General features: G+C 40.8%; 1 protein-coding gene across 3 annotated transcripts in view; it reads right to left on the bottom strand.

The window, feature by feature from the left end:
• Positions 1-12,685, bottom strand: part of THSD7B (thrombospondin type 1 domain containing 7B) — a 511,640-nt gene extending 498,955 nt beyond the window's left edge. For all 3 annotated transcript variants that reach the window (XM_084643355.1, XM_084643354.1, XM_084643356.1), the window contains exon 1: positions 12,569-12,685. The gene's annotated coding sequence lies outside the window, so the exon portion shown is untranslated. The remainder of the gene's footprint in view (positions 1-12,568) is intronic.
• Between the last annotated feature and the right edge of the window lie 3,374 nt (positions 12,686-16,059).

Here is a 16,059-nt window from a genome sequence, read left to right as displayed (position 1 = left end):
AGACCTGCTTGGGATAAAAATAAACCAAAGTTTATTCTATAGGAAAACCACAGATTCAAAAATGAAATAGTAAGGGAAGGCAAACTGTCACGGTTCCTCCCCCACTCTGAACTCTAGGGTACAGATGTGGGGACCTGCATGAAAAACCTCCTAAGCTTATCTTTACCAGCTTAGGTCAAAACTTCCCCAAGGTACAAAATATTACGCCCGTTATCCTTGGACTGGCCGCTACCACCACCAAACTAATACTGGTTACTGGGGAAGAGCTGTTTGGACGCGTCCTTCCCCCCAAAATATTTCCCAAAACCTTGCACCCCACTTCCTGGACAAGGTTTGGTAAAAAGCCTCACCAATTTGCCTAGGTGACTACAGACCCAGACCCTTGGATCTTAAGAACAATGAACAATCCTCCCAACACTTGCACCCCCCCTTTCCTGGGAAATGTTGGATAAAAAGCCTCACCAATTTGCATAGGTGACCACAGACCCAAACCCTTGGATCTGAGAACAATGAAAAAGCATTCAGTGTTTTACAAGAAGACTTTTAATAAAAAATAGAAGTAAATAGAAATAAAGAAATCCCCCCTGTAAAATCAGGATGGTAGATATCTTACAGGGTAATTAGATTCAGAAACATAGAGAACCCCTCTAGGCAAAACCTTAAGTTACAAAAAAGATACACAGACAGAAATAGTTATTCTATTCAGCACAATTCTTTTCTCAGCCATTTAAAGAAATCATAATCTAACACATACCTAGCTAGATTACTTACTAAAAGTTCTAAGACTCCATTCCTGTTCTGTCCCTGGCCAAGACGACTACAGACAGACCCAGACCCTTTGTTTCTCTCCCTCCTCCCAGCTTTTGAAAGTATCTTGTCTCCTCATTGGTCATTTTGGTCAGGTGCCAGCGAGGTTACCTTTAGCTTCTTAACCCTTTACAGGTGAGAGGAGCTTTCCCCTGGCCAGGGATTTCAAAGGGGTTTACCCTTCCCTTTATATTTATGACACAAACATATACAAGTTACACAGAAAGCAAACAAAGACAACCTCAGGCTTTACACTTTCATATTAGATAAAATCCCTTGTCTAATAGAAGTTACCTTTTGCCTTTGAACAATTTTCCTGTGTTCATGGACATCTTCCTGAATAGAGGCTGTCCCTTGGTTTCTGGATGAAAACCTCAGTTTCAAGCCTCCTTTTTAAAAACACTTTTTCCTTTCCCCCTGCCCTTTCCTGGCATGTAACTTATGGTTATTCAGAGTGGGGGAAATTCCCTCTTGGCTTGATAGCCAGGATGTCTCAAACTTCCCATCATTGGCTTTTACTGGTCCGGACTATGGATGGTTACTTGGAGCTGGTTTTCTGTAAACACTTGGCTAAGCAGGGGCCCCTTCTTGCTGTGAAGTTCTAGTTGAAGTTCTATTATAGATTATTAACACAATTTTCTATATGCATAAATACATACATTTATAACCGCAGTCTGTATACATATATAATAATGACCATCAAGTGCAGACTATTACAAGCTTTCACAAAAGATGTCACCTAATATACTTTTATAGTACAATAACATAGTATGCAATCAGCTTATTCAACTGCTCATTTTGGGGGTTTAAACCTTCTGTTCTCCCCTTGGGGTGTCTGAACCCTGATTGTCACAGATGGGTTCTAGTATAGGGTAATTTGATTAAAACTGAATGCTTCTGGGGGGGAAATAATGTGCTCTTCAGATACTATTTAAAATGCAGAGGGATGGCCCAGGGCAGTGGCTGACGTGTGAACATGCAAGATCCAAACCCTAGAAAATATCACAGCAAAAGCATGATCATCCATCAATCCAAGGTATGATTCGGTAGGCAGATGGTGTTAGAACACAGGACAAGGCTAAAGGAGGTGTTCTTGGGCACAGCCATAGTACTTAAGGTATCTGATTCACAACACAAAACAAGTGATTAACATGCTTACCTTGTTTAGTGTAGAAAGTAATAGACAATTTGGCAAGTGAAGCATTTCAGATATGGCCATTAGGTCAATTTTTCTGTTATTGTTTTACTGGTCATTAATATTACTTTCTCTGTTACACTTAATTGAGTCCTTTAATGTTTTGATCCTTTTTCCTTTAGAGGGAAGAATTAAAGTTGTTATTGAACGTTTCTGACCCTAAGCTATTGGTCCCAGCAGGATTATTCTGATTTTACTTTTGCAAGTGTAGCAGAGAACAGCAGGTATGCAAATCCCCATAAAAGACAGATCGTATCAATTCTAACCATGCAGATGCGGTCATCATTTTGGTTGGAAAAATAGTTGTATCTTCATTTTCAAATCTTGATTTGCAAAATACTCTCTTAAATTCATCTCTTCAGGGCTTGACTCAACATCCAGACCTTTTGAAACAGAGCCAACCTTACTGAACAATTCTATCTAGCTGCACCAGCATCTAAAGCTATTCCGGCAAACACCTTCCAAAGCACTTTTAGCAGCTTTATAAACAGGGCCTTACATCCCTTACTGCACTCCCTTATGCTCCTTTACAGGGGAAGATTATTACTATCATTATTAGTGAGGCAATAGGGCTAAGAAGTTCAGCTTGGGTACGCCCAAAAGAATTTTAGATGCACAGCCACAACTTACCTAAACCTCTTGGGTTCTCCTGTATTTCTAGCACCTGTCTGCCCTCTTCCAGTTCCCCTCTCTTCCTACATCTCAGAATTGACACTGTCTAATACTGCCCTATTTCAAATTTATTCGTTCTAATTTAAATTTTAAAAAAATTCTATCTTGGTGTTTGAGGCAGTTTTAATTAAACAAAATGCACATCATCTTCAGACAAACTCCCAAATACAAGCATCTTCCTTTTGATTTTTGAATATAAAAATGAAAGTAATTAATATTCCGACTTCTAGAGGCGCCAGATATCCAAACAAACAAACTCATTCGGCTTAACCACATTGATCAGATCCCCCACCTCCCTCCCAAACAATAATCAAACCCTATCACCTCAGCTCATCAATCTTCTTTCACCCTCAACATCTGAGACAAAAAGGATGACCTTTGCAACATGCCTGGAAGCTAACAAATTCAGGCTGTTTTGGACCCGGGTGAAAGAAAGTTCCAGAATTGAGAATCTTTCAAGAACATCACCCTGGTGGAAAGCTCCTCCGATCTCTGCTGGAGTAGTGTCACTTGGGGAAGAGGCCATCAGGTTGATCATGGATGTATTTAAGGGATCCTCTTTAGTTTGTTATGAGTTGTTTTGTTTTTCCACATTTCTTGCCAAAATTAGACCTGGTATAGGTAGATGCATCAGAAAGATTTAGCCTGATGTATTTAGCACATCAGTGGTATAGTGCATAAAACTGGGTGGGTATTTGTTTGTTTCTTATACTTTCTGTTGAGCCGTTTCTCTCTCCATCGTTTGTTTGCTCTTTAAAGTTTCTCTTCCTCTCCTTTCTAGCTTTGACTCATGTCATGATCTGAGTGGCATAAGCTGCTCTCCCCACCCCACCCCCAATCTTTTTTCTCTCTGTTGCAGATAACTAAAACCAGAGCTATATCATGTCTTTTTTCTTGCCTTTTCTTCCATCTTTGTCATTCCATGGTTTCAATCCAGTGATCTTTCTGAACACATTTACAGTCCCAGTTTTTTGTTATCAGCTTCCTTGTTTGCCTCCTCTCTTTCCTGTTTTCATTCACCAGAACTCTTTCTTGTCATTTCTCTTCTTAGTTCTGAGTTACCACCATCTTTCCATTTCTCACTCATGCATCTCTCTTTTTATTCACATACCAAATTTTAATAGTCTTTCTACACCTCCCTTAGCATAAGTAATTTTCTGCTATTTTAAATACATAAGCTGTTTTCTTTTCTATGAACCACATATTTATCTTACTGGTACCTGTAGACATTTTAAAGCCTCTCTACATTTGTTTAGTCTTCAGCCAGATTAGACCATGGAGCAACCATTGTCCAATTACACTTTTTTGCTTGATCGTTTCAGTACACTGTCCAAATACTTAGGGCTCAACTGGATCTGAAAGTACAAATTGCTTAGCACCAAAAAGTCAAATAATTTAAGTATTTGAAGAGCCTACAGTAATTTCTGCACTAAACCTTTTCTCCAAACGGATACAGTTAAATATACCTGTGCTCAAGATAGTGAAATTGGGACACAGTGTGATCAAAAATTGAGAAGTTTTAATGCAAGTTTTATATGATTCTGTTTGAAAACAACATATCAGGAGTGTAAGTGCAACATACTTAGAAAAGTAACACAGACAAGTTTAAGGAAGCAGGAAAAAACATCACTGAACAAACAACATCTTAGAATGACAATCCATTTTCACATATACACACACAAAACAATACATGTATATAGAGTTTGCAAACTCCTCCCTCAGAATCATGGGGCCATGTGACTGCAGATTGTATAGCATGTCTGAATTTGCCCAATAAAGTAACTTAGGCTGATAAAGTTTAAGCCAAATTCAGATATTTATCATTCTGGGAAGTTGTACTTATTCCTCTACCCAGTCCCAAAGGTTTAACCCTAGAAGTACTGCTTCTTGAATGCCTCTGAGTAGGCTTGTCTGTATTATTCCAGAAAATATAGAATATATTGCACTTAGATTCCTGGATAAATTTATTCTCCAAGAAAATATAAATCAGGTATGTTGAAATTCAGAAGTGCTTGGAAATTGGGTTTTGGTTTCATAAGAATGGCCACACTGGGTCAGACCAGTGGTCTTCCGACAAAAAGGAAAAGGAGTACTTGTGGCACCTTAGAGACTAACCAATTTATTTGAGCATAAGCTTTCGTGAGCTACAGCTCACTTCATCGGATGCATTCAGTGGAAAATACAGAAGATGTTTTTATACACACAGACAATGAAAAAATGGGTGTTTATCACTACAAAAGTTTTTCTCTCCCCCCACCCCACTCCCCTGCTGGTAATAGCTTATCTAAAGTGATCACTCTCCTTACAATGTGTATGATAATCAAGGTGGGCCATTTCCAGCACAAATCCGGGGGGGGGGCGGGGAGGGGCAGAAAACCTGGATTTGTGCTGGAAATGGCCCACCTTGATTATCATACACATTGTAAGGAGAGTGATCACTTTAGATAAGCTATTACCAGCAGGGGAGTGGGGTGGGGGGAGAGAAAAACTTTTGTAGTGATAAACACCCATTTTTTCATGGTCTGTGTGTATAAAAACATCTTCTGTATTTTCCACAGTATGCATCCGATGAAGTGAGCTGTAGCTCACGAAAGCTTATGCTCAAATAAATTGGTTAGTCTCTAAGGTGCCACAAGTACTCCTTTTCTTTTTGCAAATACAGACTAACATGGCTGTTACTCTGAAACCAGTTTTCCGACAGTGGCCAATGCCAGGTGCTTCAAAAGGAATGAACAGGGCAATCATCATGCAATCCATCCCCTGTCATCCTGTCCCAGCATCTGTCAGTCAGAAGTTTACGGACACCCAGAGCACGGGGTTACATCCCTGACCATCTGGTCTAAGAGACATTGATGGACCTTCCTCCTTGAATATATCTAATTCTTTTTTTAATCCAGTTATAGTTTGGCCTTCACAACATCCCCTGGCAATGAGGTCCACTGTGTGTTGTGTGAAGAAGTACTTCCTTTTGTTTTGTTTTAAACCTGCTGACCATTAATTTCATTGGGTGACCCCTGGGTTCAGCCCATTAGAGAGAAAGAGGTCGAGCTTTAATTTCATAAATTAATGACTATTCACCATATCTGACAGACAGACAGGCAGTCCATGTTGTGGGCAACAGTCATGTTATAAATAATCATAGTGTAACTGAATACACGTTGAACAGGTAAATAGGTTAGAAATATTCTTTTTTCTGTATCTGTTTCAGCATATTTTATGACATAGCACACAACCGAGTGGCAATTACCAATATAAAAAAAGTGAGAGCAAGGAATCTAGGCCTGGGTTTTTGTTGCTGTTTGTTTTTATTTAGAATGAGGTGTGCCACAGTCTAGGTAGTATGTCAGGCAACCTGCCCTCTCCCTCCCCCTCACCGCCCAAAAAATATAAGCTATGTTTCACTGAAAGTAAGTCATGCACTACAAAATGCTGCCACATAAACTGCAAATTGTTGCAGTACATATCCTTTTAGTATTAGTAGATGCACTGGAATTTGTTGCAACAGTGACACAAGATATGATAAGTAAGGATAAGTTATGTTTACTGTTTATACCTGTACCGAACTGCTCAAGCCTTTAGTTGTCACAGTATCTTAGAGATCCTGTGTTATGCCCAGGTATAGGTGCTGGAACCAGGGGTGCTGATGGTGCTGCCGCATCCCCTGGCTTGAAATGGTTTCCATCAGATACAGGGTTAACAGCTTGGTTCAATGGTTCTCAGCAACCCCACTATACAAATTGTTCCAGCACGTCTATGCCCAGGAATTATTTCTCTCTCATAATGTAAATCTCAGATCCTATTCTGGTCTCTGCTATTTCTGGTAAAAAGAAAATGGCTAGGAAACCAGTTCTGAGTACCACAGCCAAAACAAAGAACACTCAAGTTATCAAATGCCCAAGCAGAGACCCTAAAGTACTCCTAGGTAGAGATTATCCACTGGCCATGTTTTCTGGGATTACATCAGGGCTTCTTCTGCCCACCATGATCTGACAAAACAGAAGCATACAGAAGACGGTGTGCTTCCCTTATACAGTACGGAAATACAGCTGTTTGTGTTATTGCCTGTTGTTGAAGAAATATAGATCAGAAACTGCCAAAATTACAGTTAATTTCTACAGCTATTATGTGAGTTGATGTTTCTTTATTCTGAAAGGTTGAACTGATCAGAAAATGAGCCAGCCCATGGATAAAACCTACGTACTCACCGTTACCATTATGCTGCTGTACTGGTGATGATATTTTACTTGCCCATTAACAAAAAAAAAAGTTATTCATTCCAAGCCAGAATGGAAGTAGACTATTGCTACTCTGCTTTAGAATCCAGATCATCTCATTCATTTTAATATTACCCAATATTCACTGTTTTCAGACTATTTCTTTTTTTGAAGTCCTTTTCACATTTTCTGTTTAGGTCTCCTTCTATCATTCCCCCCCCCCCCACCCCCATTACTACATTTAAATAATGTAAAATGTTCATTATTTGGAAACTGTTTATCTCTGCATGATCATTGCTCCTTTACTTGCCTTCCCCTACTCTTCTTTTCATACTACACTTCCTAGTCAAGCTGTATGCACTTGAGTTTTAATAGCTTTCATGTTCTTTGTACCATAATTGTGTTTCTATATTTGTTTACAGCCTCATACTGTCATATCTCTTTTTCCTCATTTCCAGTACCTTGGTCAAGGGCATCTTACATACATTTCTGTACACACACAGGAACAGAGGAATTGCCATAGTGGATCAGGCCAGTGGCCCATCTTGTGCAGTATCCTGTCTCTGATATTGACATATACCAAATACTTCACCAGACGGGGCAAGAAACCCTGAATAGGGAGTTATGAATTAACCTGCCTGCATGGAAGTTTCTTCCTACCCTCCCCCAATTAGTTTATGCTGTGAGCATGAAGATTCCCAGACTCTTGAATTTTTGGTTTTAAAAAAAACCACAGACTACACCCCTCTTTTCTCTCACTATAGCTTCCACACTACGGGCTTGTTTAGGTGTGGTCTACACCTAAAAACTTTGGTCAACCTAGCTACATCGCTCACGGCAGTGAAAAATGTCATGCCCTGTGCAATATAACTAGGTCAACGTAACTCCCATTGTAGGCACAGCTAGGTCAACAGAAGAATTATTCCATTAACCTAGATACCACCTCTCAAGGGGGTAGATTTACTACAGTAATAGAAAAACCCTTTCTGTCACTGTAGTAAATGTCTATACTACACTAGTAGCATAGACATACCCTTAAACTAGAAAGTTTTGCTGCTTTAGTTATACTAAGATAGTTAAAGCAGCCACCCATGCCACCCCCCATCCCATCCCCAAGTGTGAATGCAATTATACTGGGATAAAAGTGCTTATACTGACATAGTTGATTTTGGTTCAGGAAGCAAAATAAGCTATACCAGTATAACTATATCTACACTAGGAGCAGGTCTACACTACAAACTTGCATTGGTGCAGCTGCGCCACTGTAGTGCTTCTGGTGAAGATGCTCAAAGCCAATGGGAGCAAGCTCTCCCATCCGCTTAATAACTTCACTTCCGTGACAGGTGGTAGCTATGTCAGTGGGAGAAGTTCTCCCGCCGACATAGCGCTGTCTACACGTAGGGTGACCAGACAGCAAATGTGAAAAATCGGGATGGGGGTGGGGGATAATAGGAGCCTATATGAGAAAAAGACCCAAAAATCAGGACTGTCCCTATAAAATCAGGACATCTGGTCACCCTATCTACATGGGGCAGGGGAGAGTGGGGTTAAAGTTGGTATAACTATGTCACTCAGGGCGACCTAGTTGTACCAAAATAAGTGTGTAGTATAGACCTGGCCTAAGAATTATACTAGTATCATGATATCAGTAAAAAGTCACAGCCCCTACCCATGGTGAAACTTTTCTAGTATGGACTAGGCCTAAGTAACTACTAAACTCGTGCAAACTCAAACTTTGAGACAAGTTTGCCAATTTCAAGCAATACAGTATTATAAAAGTCCTGTTTCTTGAGCACTTGTCAACAATACATGTGTATACAAAGAAGTTAAGAAAGCTTGAAGAAGAAACATCCCATTCCTCAATTCAGACTCCCTGAGCATCAGAGACACAACTTAAAAAGCAGCCACCACAACAAGTAGAGAGTTTTCCTGAATGTTGTTACTGATCCAGAAGTAATGAAGTAGGAGGTAACATGACCCCAGAGCACAAATCACCTCTTTCCCCTAGTGCATACATATGGAGCTCAGCAGCTACCATCTGTCTGGTCTTCCATTTACAACCTATTGAAACATGATCACTGAAAGAAGATCATGTTAAACCAAAATATATAGGTTTAACCCTTAAATATGAGGTTTATTGTATTTTAGTATCTTCGGAGGATTACAAAAAGTTTTTTTAAAATCACATAATAAAATCCGACCAAATTACAAATTACAAATTATTAATATAGATAGATTAGATAAATTAGATAGCTATTCCTCACAGAAACATAGTAAAAAAACAAACAAACAGATCTCTGGTCAGATTTTGAGGAAAGACTTTTTAGATAGTCTTTAGTAGGAAGAGCTACTTACTTGTAAACAATAATCAGGTAATCATACACGTTCCTCAACCCCATTGAAGTAAATGTCAAAACTACCATTGACTTAGAGAAGGATCAGGCTCCTCATATTAATATTCACACAAGTTAAAATATTAAACACTAGGCTAATTGAAAGCCCACATTAGCGCTTTTAAAAGGTAATATGTGGGTACAGAATCCCTCTGCTTTTGAATTTTAAGAACTTTAAATGATCACATAATTACTAAGTGCCTGATCCTGCAAAGACTCGTGCACATGTTTAATTAATGCTCTTTGATGGGTCCCATTGAAATGAATGAGACTACCCACAGCGCGCAGGATTAAACTCACGGACAAATGTACACACAGACACTTTTTCAGGATCAGGGCCCAATTCTTTTAAGAGCCCCAAACAAAGAGATACCGCTGTATTTAGACTAGTAGTGCAACATTAAGAAGTATAAAATTCCATTCTTTTGGCATGTACCCCACTGGAAAATATTTTCTTCAGTATCTGTTATATAATGTGAATGCTGTACACCACCTACATGTAGCCAATGGAGGCCTGGTGATGATTAGGGCTTTTGGGTGATAATCAAATGCAAATAATCACTAATAATGTAGCTAAGAGTGTAATTCTTTACCATTAATTAGTACTGTAAATTAGCATTAATTGTACATTTTTATCTCATTATGAGAAGTTTCTTTCAAGCATCAAAATACCCCTTTATTGCTTATCTACTTGTTAAAGAGTATACATGTCTGAAAGCTCTAATTTTTAAAAGTTCATTGTACTGTATCCATCTCAGAAGCATTATAATTTCTGAAGATCCTCATAAATGTTATTATAAGGTTACCTTTCTCATCTTTGAGGTATTACTTACACAGCATTTTAGTGCTTTCAAACATTAAAAAGTTTGCCCATTCTGTTCAAACTTCTGAAAAGATTTTATTCCCTCAGCGCTTAACTTGTGGAAGCATCAGACACCTGTAAAAGCACAGCCTGTGCAAACCGCAAAAAATATTACCAGGTCCCTTCTCAAATACGCTGATTGAAATTCACGTATATCAGATGCACTGTACTAGCTCTCATGATTTATAAATTCTCCTCCGCCCCCACTTCTACCCCTCACCACACTTCTTTATTGCTCATAGCAGATATAAAAATATGAATAGTTGTCTTCCATCTTCTGCACAGCTTCTTTCACAAACTTCAAAGACAATTTACTACCAAGAAATATAAAATTAAAAATCTCATTATTTAAGATGCATAATGTTTTTCTGTTTATTAGAAAAATGAAATATTGAAAATGCTAGTTTCATGTCAATAAAGGTTTAAATCATGTGCGACAACTGGAGACGATGGACAACAAGTACTCCTTATGGCCATACATCCTTTTAAAACACCCTCCACAAATGGTTAGCTCATCATAACAGGTTTATTGCGGGACATCATTCTTTATTGTCTCTAACACAGATATAGAACAGGTTTCTACATGGTTTGACCTTTGCTGAGTAGTAAGACATGGAGTAAATTGAAATATGAAGATGGCTAAGTCAAAACCTGAGAACCCAGTGGTTAAGGAAATAAGGCACATATAAAAGTCCATTGTTTCAATCACTAACTGAAGTGTTAATGTAGAAAAAAGACAAAACAGATGTGCTGCATTATTAACATTCAAAGTACAACTTCAGAAGTTATGTAGCCATCGAGCACTGGACATAGGAGATGAGGTGCATGTAAACCAAAAATGACAACTGAGTACAAGCTATGCTACTTTTAAAAGCCTTTAAACAAGTGCTGAGTTTACAATGTATCTCCTCAAACCCATTTTTTCCACATGCAGGTAAAAATGTAATTATATTTTGCCCTGATTAATTTCATATTTAATAGCACTTTTGGATCTTTTAAAGACAGTTTTAAAACAGCTATTACAGCCATATACCAGGGGACACAAAGGGATATCTCTGAAGATTAGCTGCCTTCTAGTTACCCAACAAACCTGTACCATCCCTGACACTCTTCCTGAAAGATAAATTTATCATTTTGACATTCAGCTATTGCTTGAACAAAGAAAACCTCAAAAAATGGGGACATGTTTTATCATATTCTGTACTATGATTATTTAATACAACATATTCAGGATATTTAAACACTGCAGAGACTACCTGTATAATTCTGAAAAATACTACTTGAGCTCCTCCAGAGACAGTTCATCGCCTGCAGCAGGACAGATGCTATGTACATTCACGAACTGCATGATAGTATCCCTCACTTTTCCAATCAAAAGATGCTTTTAGCTTTGGTGATGCAAGAACCGGTGTTTACAGTTGACCAGTGCAGCAATGAACTATTTCCCACCATTTTTACAGAGAGTGTATTTCAAAAGAAATGAAAAGCAACTGATACCATCCCAAAGCTCTTTGAAGGAAGAAGAAGAAAAAAGTACTGAAGACAGTGCAGAAACTAGACAGCAAAAAAAAAATCCGCTGTTTTGCTTTCACAGATGTAGCTAAATCTCAGTTTTACACAGGATCGCAGGGTATTTAAAATCAGGACATTTACTGCAGAGAGTTCTGCTAGGAGACGTAGATATTTCTTCAACGAAGTATATACATTTTAATCGCAGCTTTAATCTGCTTCGTTTAACCACTGTTGCAACGTTTGTTTAATGCCACAGAAGCGGCACTTTCACAGCAAGCGTTTCAACTCCGATTCCAAGTAGTTGATATTAGTCAAACAAGACCGTCAATTAGACTACAGGATCCTACTATAAAACCAGTTTAACCATGTTATAGTCTAGCGGATTACAGAACCCCGCGAATTTCTTCCTTGTTTTAAGGCATGCACAGACTTTGGGGGAATCGCAATGCAGATTAACAACCCTACCGAGAAGAAATCAACTCTCGTTTTTTAACAGGTTGACGCGCTCCTCGCCCTAGCGGCTCCATTCCGTCTCAAGTTTACAGTGCGGAACAGGGTTTGTTGGGCTTCAAAGGTTTCCATAACAATCTGAGAACATGGTGAGGCTGAAATCAGATCAGAGTTTGTGGAGGTTTTTTTCAGAAAATAACCAGCTGGGGGGGGGGGGGGGGAGGAAAAGTCAGTTGTGTGAGAGATTCAACCCTCCTGCGAGCAGCTGCCGCCTAGGTCCCGAAATCACTGACAAGGTTTAAGGTGACCGTTTACACTGGCCTCCCAAATCTGCCTGCTCCCGGATCAGCGTCCTCTTAGGAGCTGCAAAGTCAGCACGGGGAGGCTGGCTCCCCGAGGAGCGCAGGCGGCAAGCGCAGGAGCCGAGGCCGCTGCTGCTCCCTGCTCAGGGACGGGCACTTACCAGCCTTGCCTCAGTCTGCCACGGGGGCTGGGAGCAGCAGCGCGCTTCCCCGAGCGCAGGAAAGATGGTGGTTTCGCAGCGGGCCACCCATCCCAGCGCGCGGGCAGGCAGCAGCCGAGAGGGGTTCGGCGCTGGAGGCGGAACAAGCGCTTTCGAACGCCACCTGCTGTACGGCGCGGCAGCCTCATTGGCTGCTAGGTGACTCCCCGAGGCAAGCGGGGGAGCCAGCCCCAGCCTCCTCCTCCCCGCCCTCTCCCGAGCATTACAGCAGCTCCTCGCGGCAGCCTGGGCTTGTCCTGTTGCGGGGGGGGGGAGCATCCTTCGCCCCCATTCTCCGACCTCAGGTGCCTGCTGGATGCGCTACACCTGCCGCGCGCTGGGCAGCTCCAGGGGCGAGAAAGTCTCAAATATCCCCAGCCCCTGCACAGAGGTGGGGGCCAGAGAGCCCAGACCCTTTCCCTGGCCAGGAAGGGGGGGGGGGCTAGAGGGTTCAGACCTAATCCCCCTCCCCTCCCCAGCAGAGGTGGGGGAGAATGATGGAAGACAGAAGGCTCAGACCTCACAGAGGGCAAAGTTGGAGGCAAGAGGGTCTCTCATTTCCACTGGCTGGTTCTCCACTCCCTCTGCTCCTCCAGAGCAGCAGCAAGTCTGCCTGTCACCCGCCCCTGGAGCACCCGGGTGCCCAGTGCAGGATGCACACAGGGGAAGAACAAGTTGCACCTTTTATCTAGGGGCAGCAACACTTAAGAAAGAACTTTGAATTTAGAACAAGTAAAGGCTTCTCTTAGAAGTGGCATAAAAACCAAGGAAAAGGATCCCCACTACACTGCAAGTGGGACTAGCATTTAGAAAAGATTTTGGCCAAAGCCAGTCGTTTGCACCAAAGCACCGAAATGCTGTCAGTAATTTGTAACTACTGGCTTCACGCTATACGGCCCGAGACGTTGAGTCTCTCACAGTGACTTCCTTCACCTCAGGTAGCTAGGTGCTGCCCTGCATCTTCGCCGCCTGTGTTGGCTATGATTTCACGGTTCTTGTTGGACCTGTCCACCTCACATAATGCCCAAGGTGATATTTTGGACAAGCCTTCATTGCTGATGGCATAGCTCAAACAAGCAATCCTCTACTTCAGATGTTACAGCCCTCCACCACGATGAGGTACAGGTCTGTCTCAGGGAGGGGGGAGTCAGCATCATCTCAGCATAACAACCAAGTTCAGGATCTATTCAAGCTGTAACCTCTCCATACTGTTGTACACCTGTGAAACCTGGACACTATGCTGCTCAGACTGGGCAAAGCTGGAGCCTTTCCACACACAATGCCAACGTCATATATTGGGCATTAAGTGAAATGACTTCATTAGTAATGCAGATGTTTACGGTCACTCCGGTCTACAGGCTCCCAGGGCCGTTGTCCACAGATGGCATCTTACGCTTTTTGGACATGTGGCGTTCTCGTGACAAGACGTTCCAGCGAACATTGAGGGGTGGAGGTGGCCCAGAGGCAGACCCCCTATTACATGGGTTCATCAAGTCTGTTCCAGTGTTGGACTCTCAGGCTGTCAAGCCCTTGCGGTCGCACAGGAACAGACCAAATGGTGAATGATCACTACAGCCAACCATTCAGCTAAGCGTTGAAGAAGAAGAAGAAAATAGCCATCCCAGTGCTCATTAGTTTTAATTTTGAGATTAAACAAAGTGTGCAAGTCAGTTGTTAGGCAGGTGAGTAGGACTGAATTACAAAGGGCCAAGTGATCTGAAATGACATGGGATGTGGGAGCCTGCACTTCCAGTCACCATTTTAATTGTGGGGAGGCATAGACATCACAATGGCAGTTCTACCTAGCACGCAGGCACTGTTATTACCAGTGCTAGAACAATGGTGAAAAAGTTAAGGAAAATGACAGTGTACTCTGTCAGAACAGAATCTGGCCCATATTTAAGTAGATATTTTATATTGACGCTTGGGGGAGTGCGGGAACTGTTTTGATAGAGTGGGAAAGGGCTCAGTGGTAAATGACCTCCTTTTTACCCAAGGAATAGAGGCACTGTCTTTGCACCCCTTGGTATAGCTGAGGCAGTACCTTTGAAGAGGTCTGATTATATCTTCACTCCAACAGGGAGCAGCTTCTCTTGCACTCCTCATTAGGAGCAGCTGCACCAAGAGAAGAAACCTCCTAAGCCTTCTTCCTATGAGACATCTTCTCCTCAACTCACTTTATCTCTTCAGCAAGTACAAGAAGAGGAAGTAGATGATAATCCCTTTGGAACACAGCACTTAACACTTATCTGGTAGGTGATAAATGCTGCACTCTAAAGGGATTAGCATGGAAACTTCACTATAAACAGAGGAAAAATCCACTAAAATGCATTGAATCAACTGAGGACTTTTACTTCTCTATGGGCATGTCCATATTAGCTCTTTCTCTCTAAAAGTTTCCACTATTGCTACCGTAGTTTCATAGATTCATAGTTTTTTATAGCCAGAAGGGATGATTATGTTCATCTGGTCTGACCTTTGGCATAATACAGTCCATAGATCCACAGACAATTTCTGCATCAGGCCCATAACTTCTGATTGAACTACAGTGACCTGAAGAAGAGCTCTGTAAACTCAAAAGCTTGTCTCTCTCATCAATAGAAGTTAGTCAGATAAAACATATTACCTCACCCATCTTCTTTCTCTGAGCTACAACATATCTTTCAGACAGACACACAGTCTTGATCTGCAGATTTTGAATGACAGAGAATCCATCATACCAGTAGGTAATTTGTTGAAATGATAATTATTCTCACTGTTAACAATTTGTGCCTTATTTCTAGTCTGAATTGTCTACCTTCAGCTGGATCCTGTTATGCCTTTTTCTGCTACACACAAGAAGAGGCATCTACTGTCAGAATCTCTTTCCTAGGTAGGTACTTGTAGACCATGATAAAGTAAACTCTTACCTTTTTTCTTAATGACAGGTTTCAGAGTAGCAGCCGTGTTAGTCTGTATTCACAAAAAGAAAAGAAGTACTTGTGGCACCTTAGAGACTAACAAATTTATTTGAGCATAAGCTTTCGTGAGCTACAGCATCCGATGCATCCGATGAAGTGGGCTGTAGCTCACGAAAGCTTATGCTCAAATAAATTTGTTAGTCTCTAAGGTGCCACAAGTACTGCTTTTCTTTTTTCTTAAATAAATTAACTAGATTATTGAACTTTGTAAATTTCTTACTACATATTTAATAATAATCCCAAGAAATAACTCAATATTGAGTGAACTCTTTATATTTAGCACAATAAAATCACAATATTGTATTTTCTTCAGCATTACAATTGTATTCACCATGAAATATTTAAGGCACTTCCATAATGACTCGTATGGGTGAGATTTTCAAAAGCACTGAAATGGCTCAAGAGCACAAATTATATTGACTTTCAAAGTCACTTAAATGCTTCTGAAAATCTTATCCTGTATTTTCAAGAGTTGAATTATTAGTACAAGAG

Source organism: Lepidochelys olivacea, assembly GCF_965140295.1.
Source record: "Lepidochelys olivacea isolate rLepOli2 genome assembly, chromosome: 11".
Classification (NCBI taxonomy): Eukaryota; Metazoa; Chordata; order Testudines; family Cheloniidae; genus Lepidochelys; species Lepidochelys olivacea.
The sequence above is the reverse complement of the archived record's forward strand: the minus strand, read 5'-3'. Positions and strand labels throughout refer to the sequence as shown.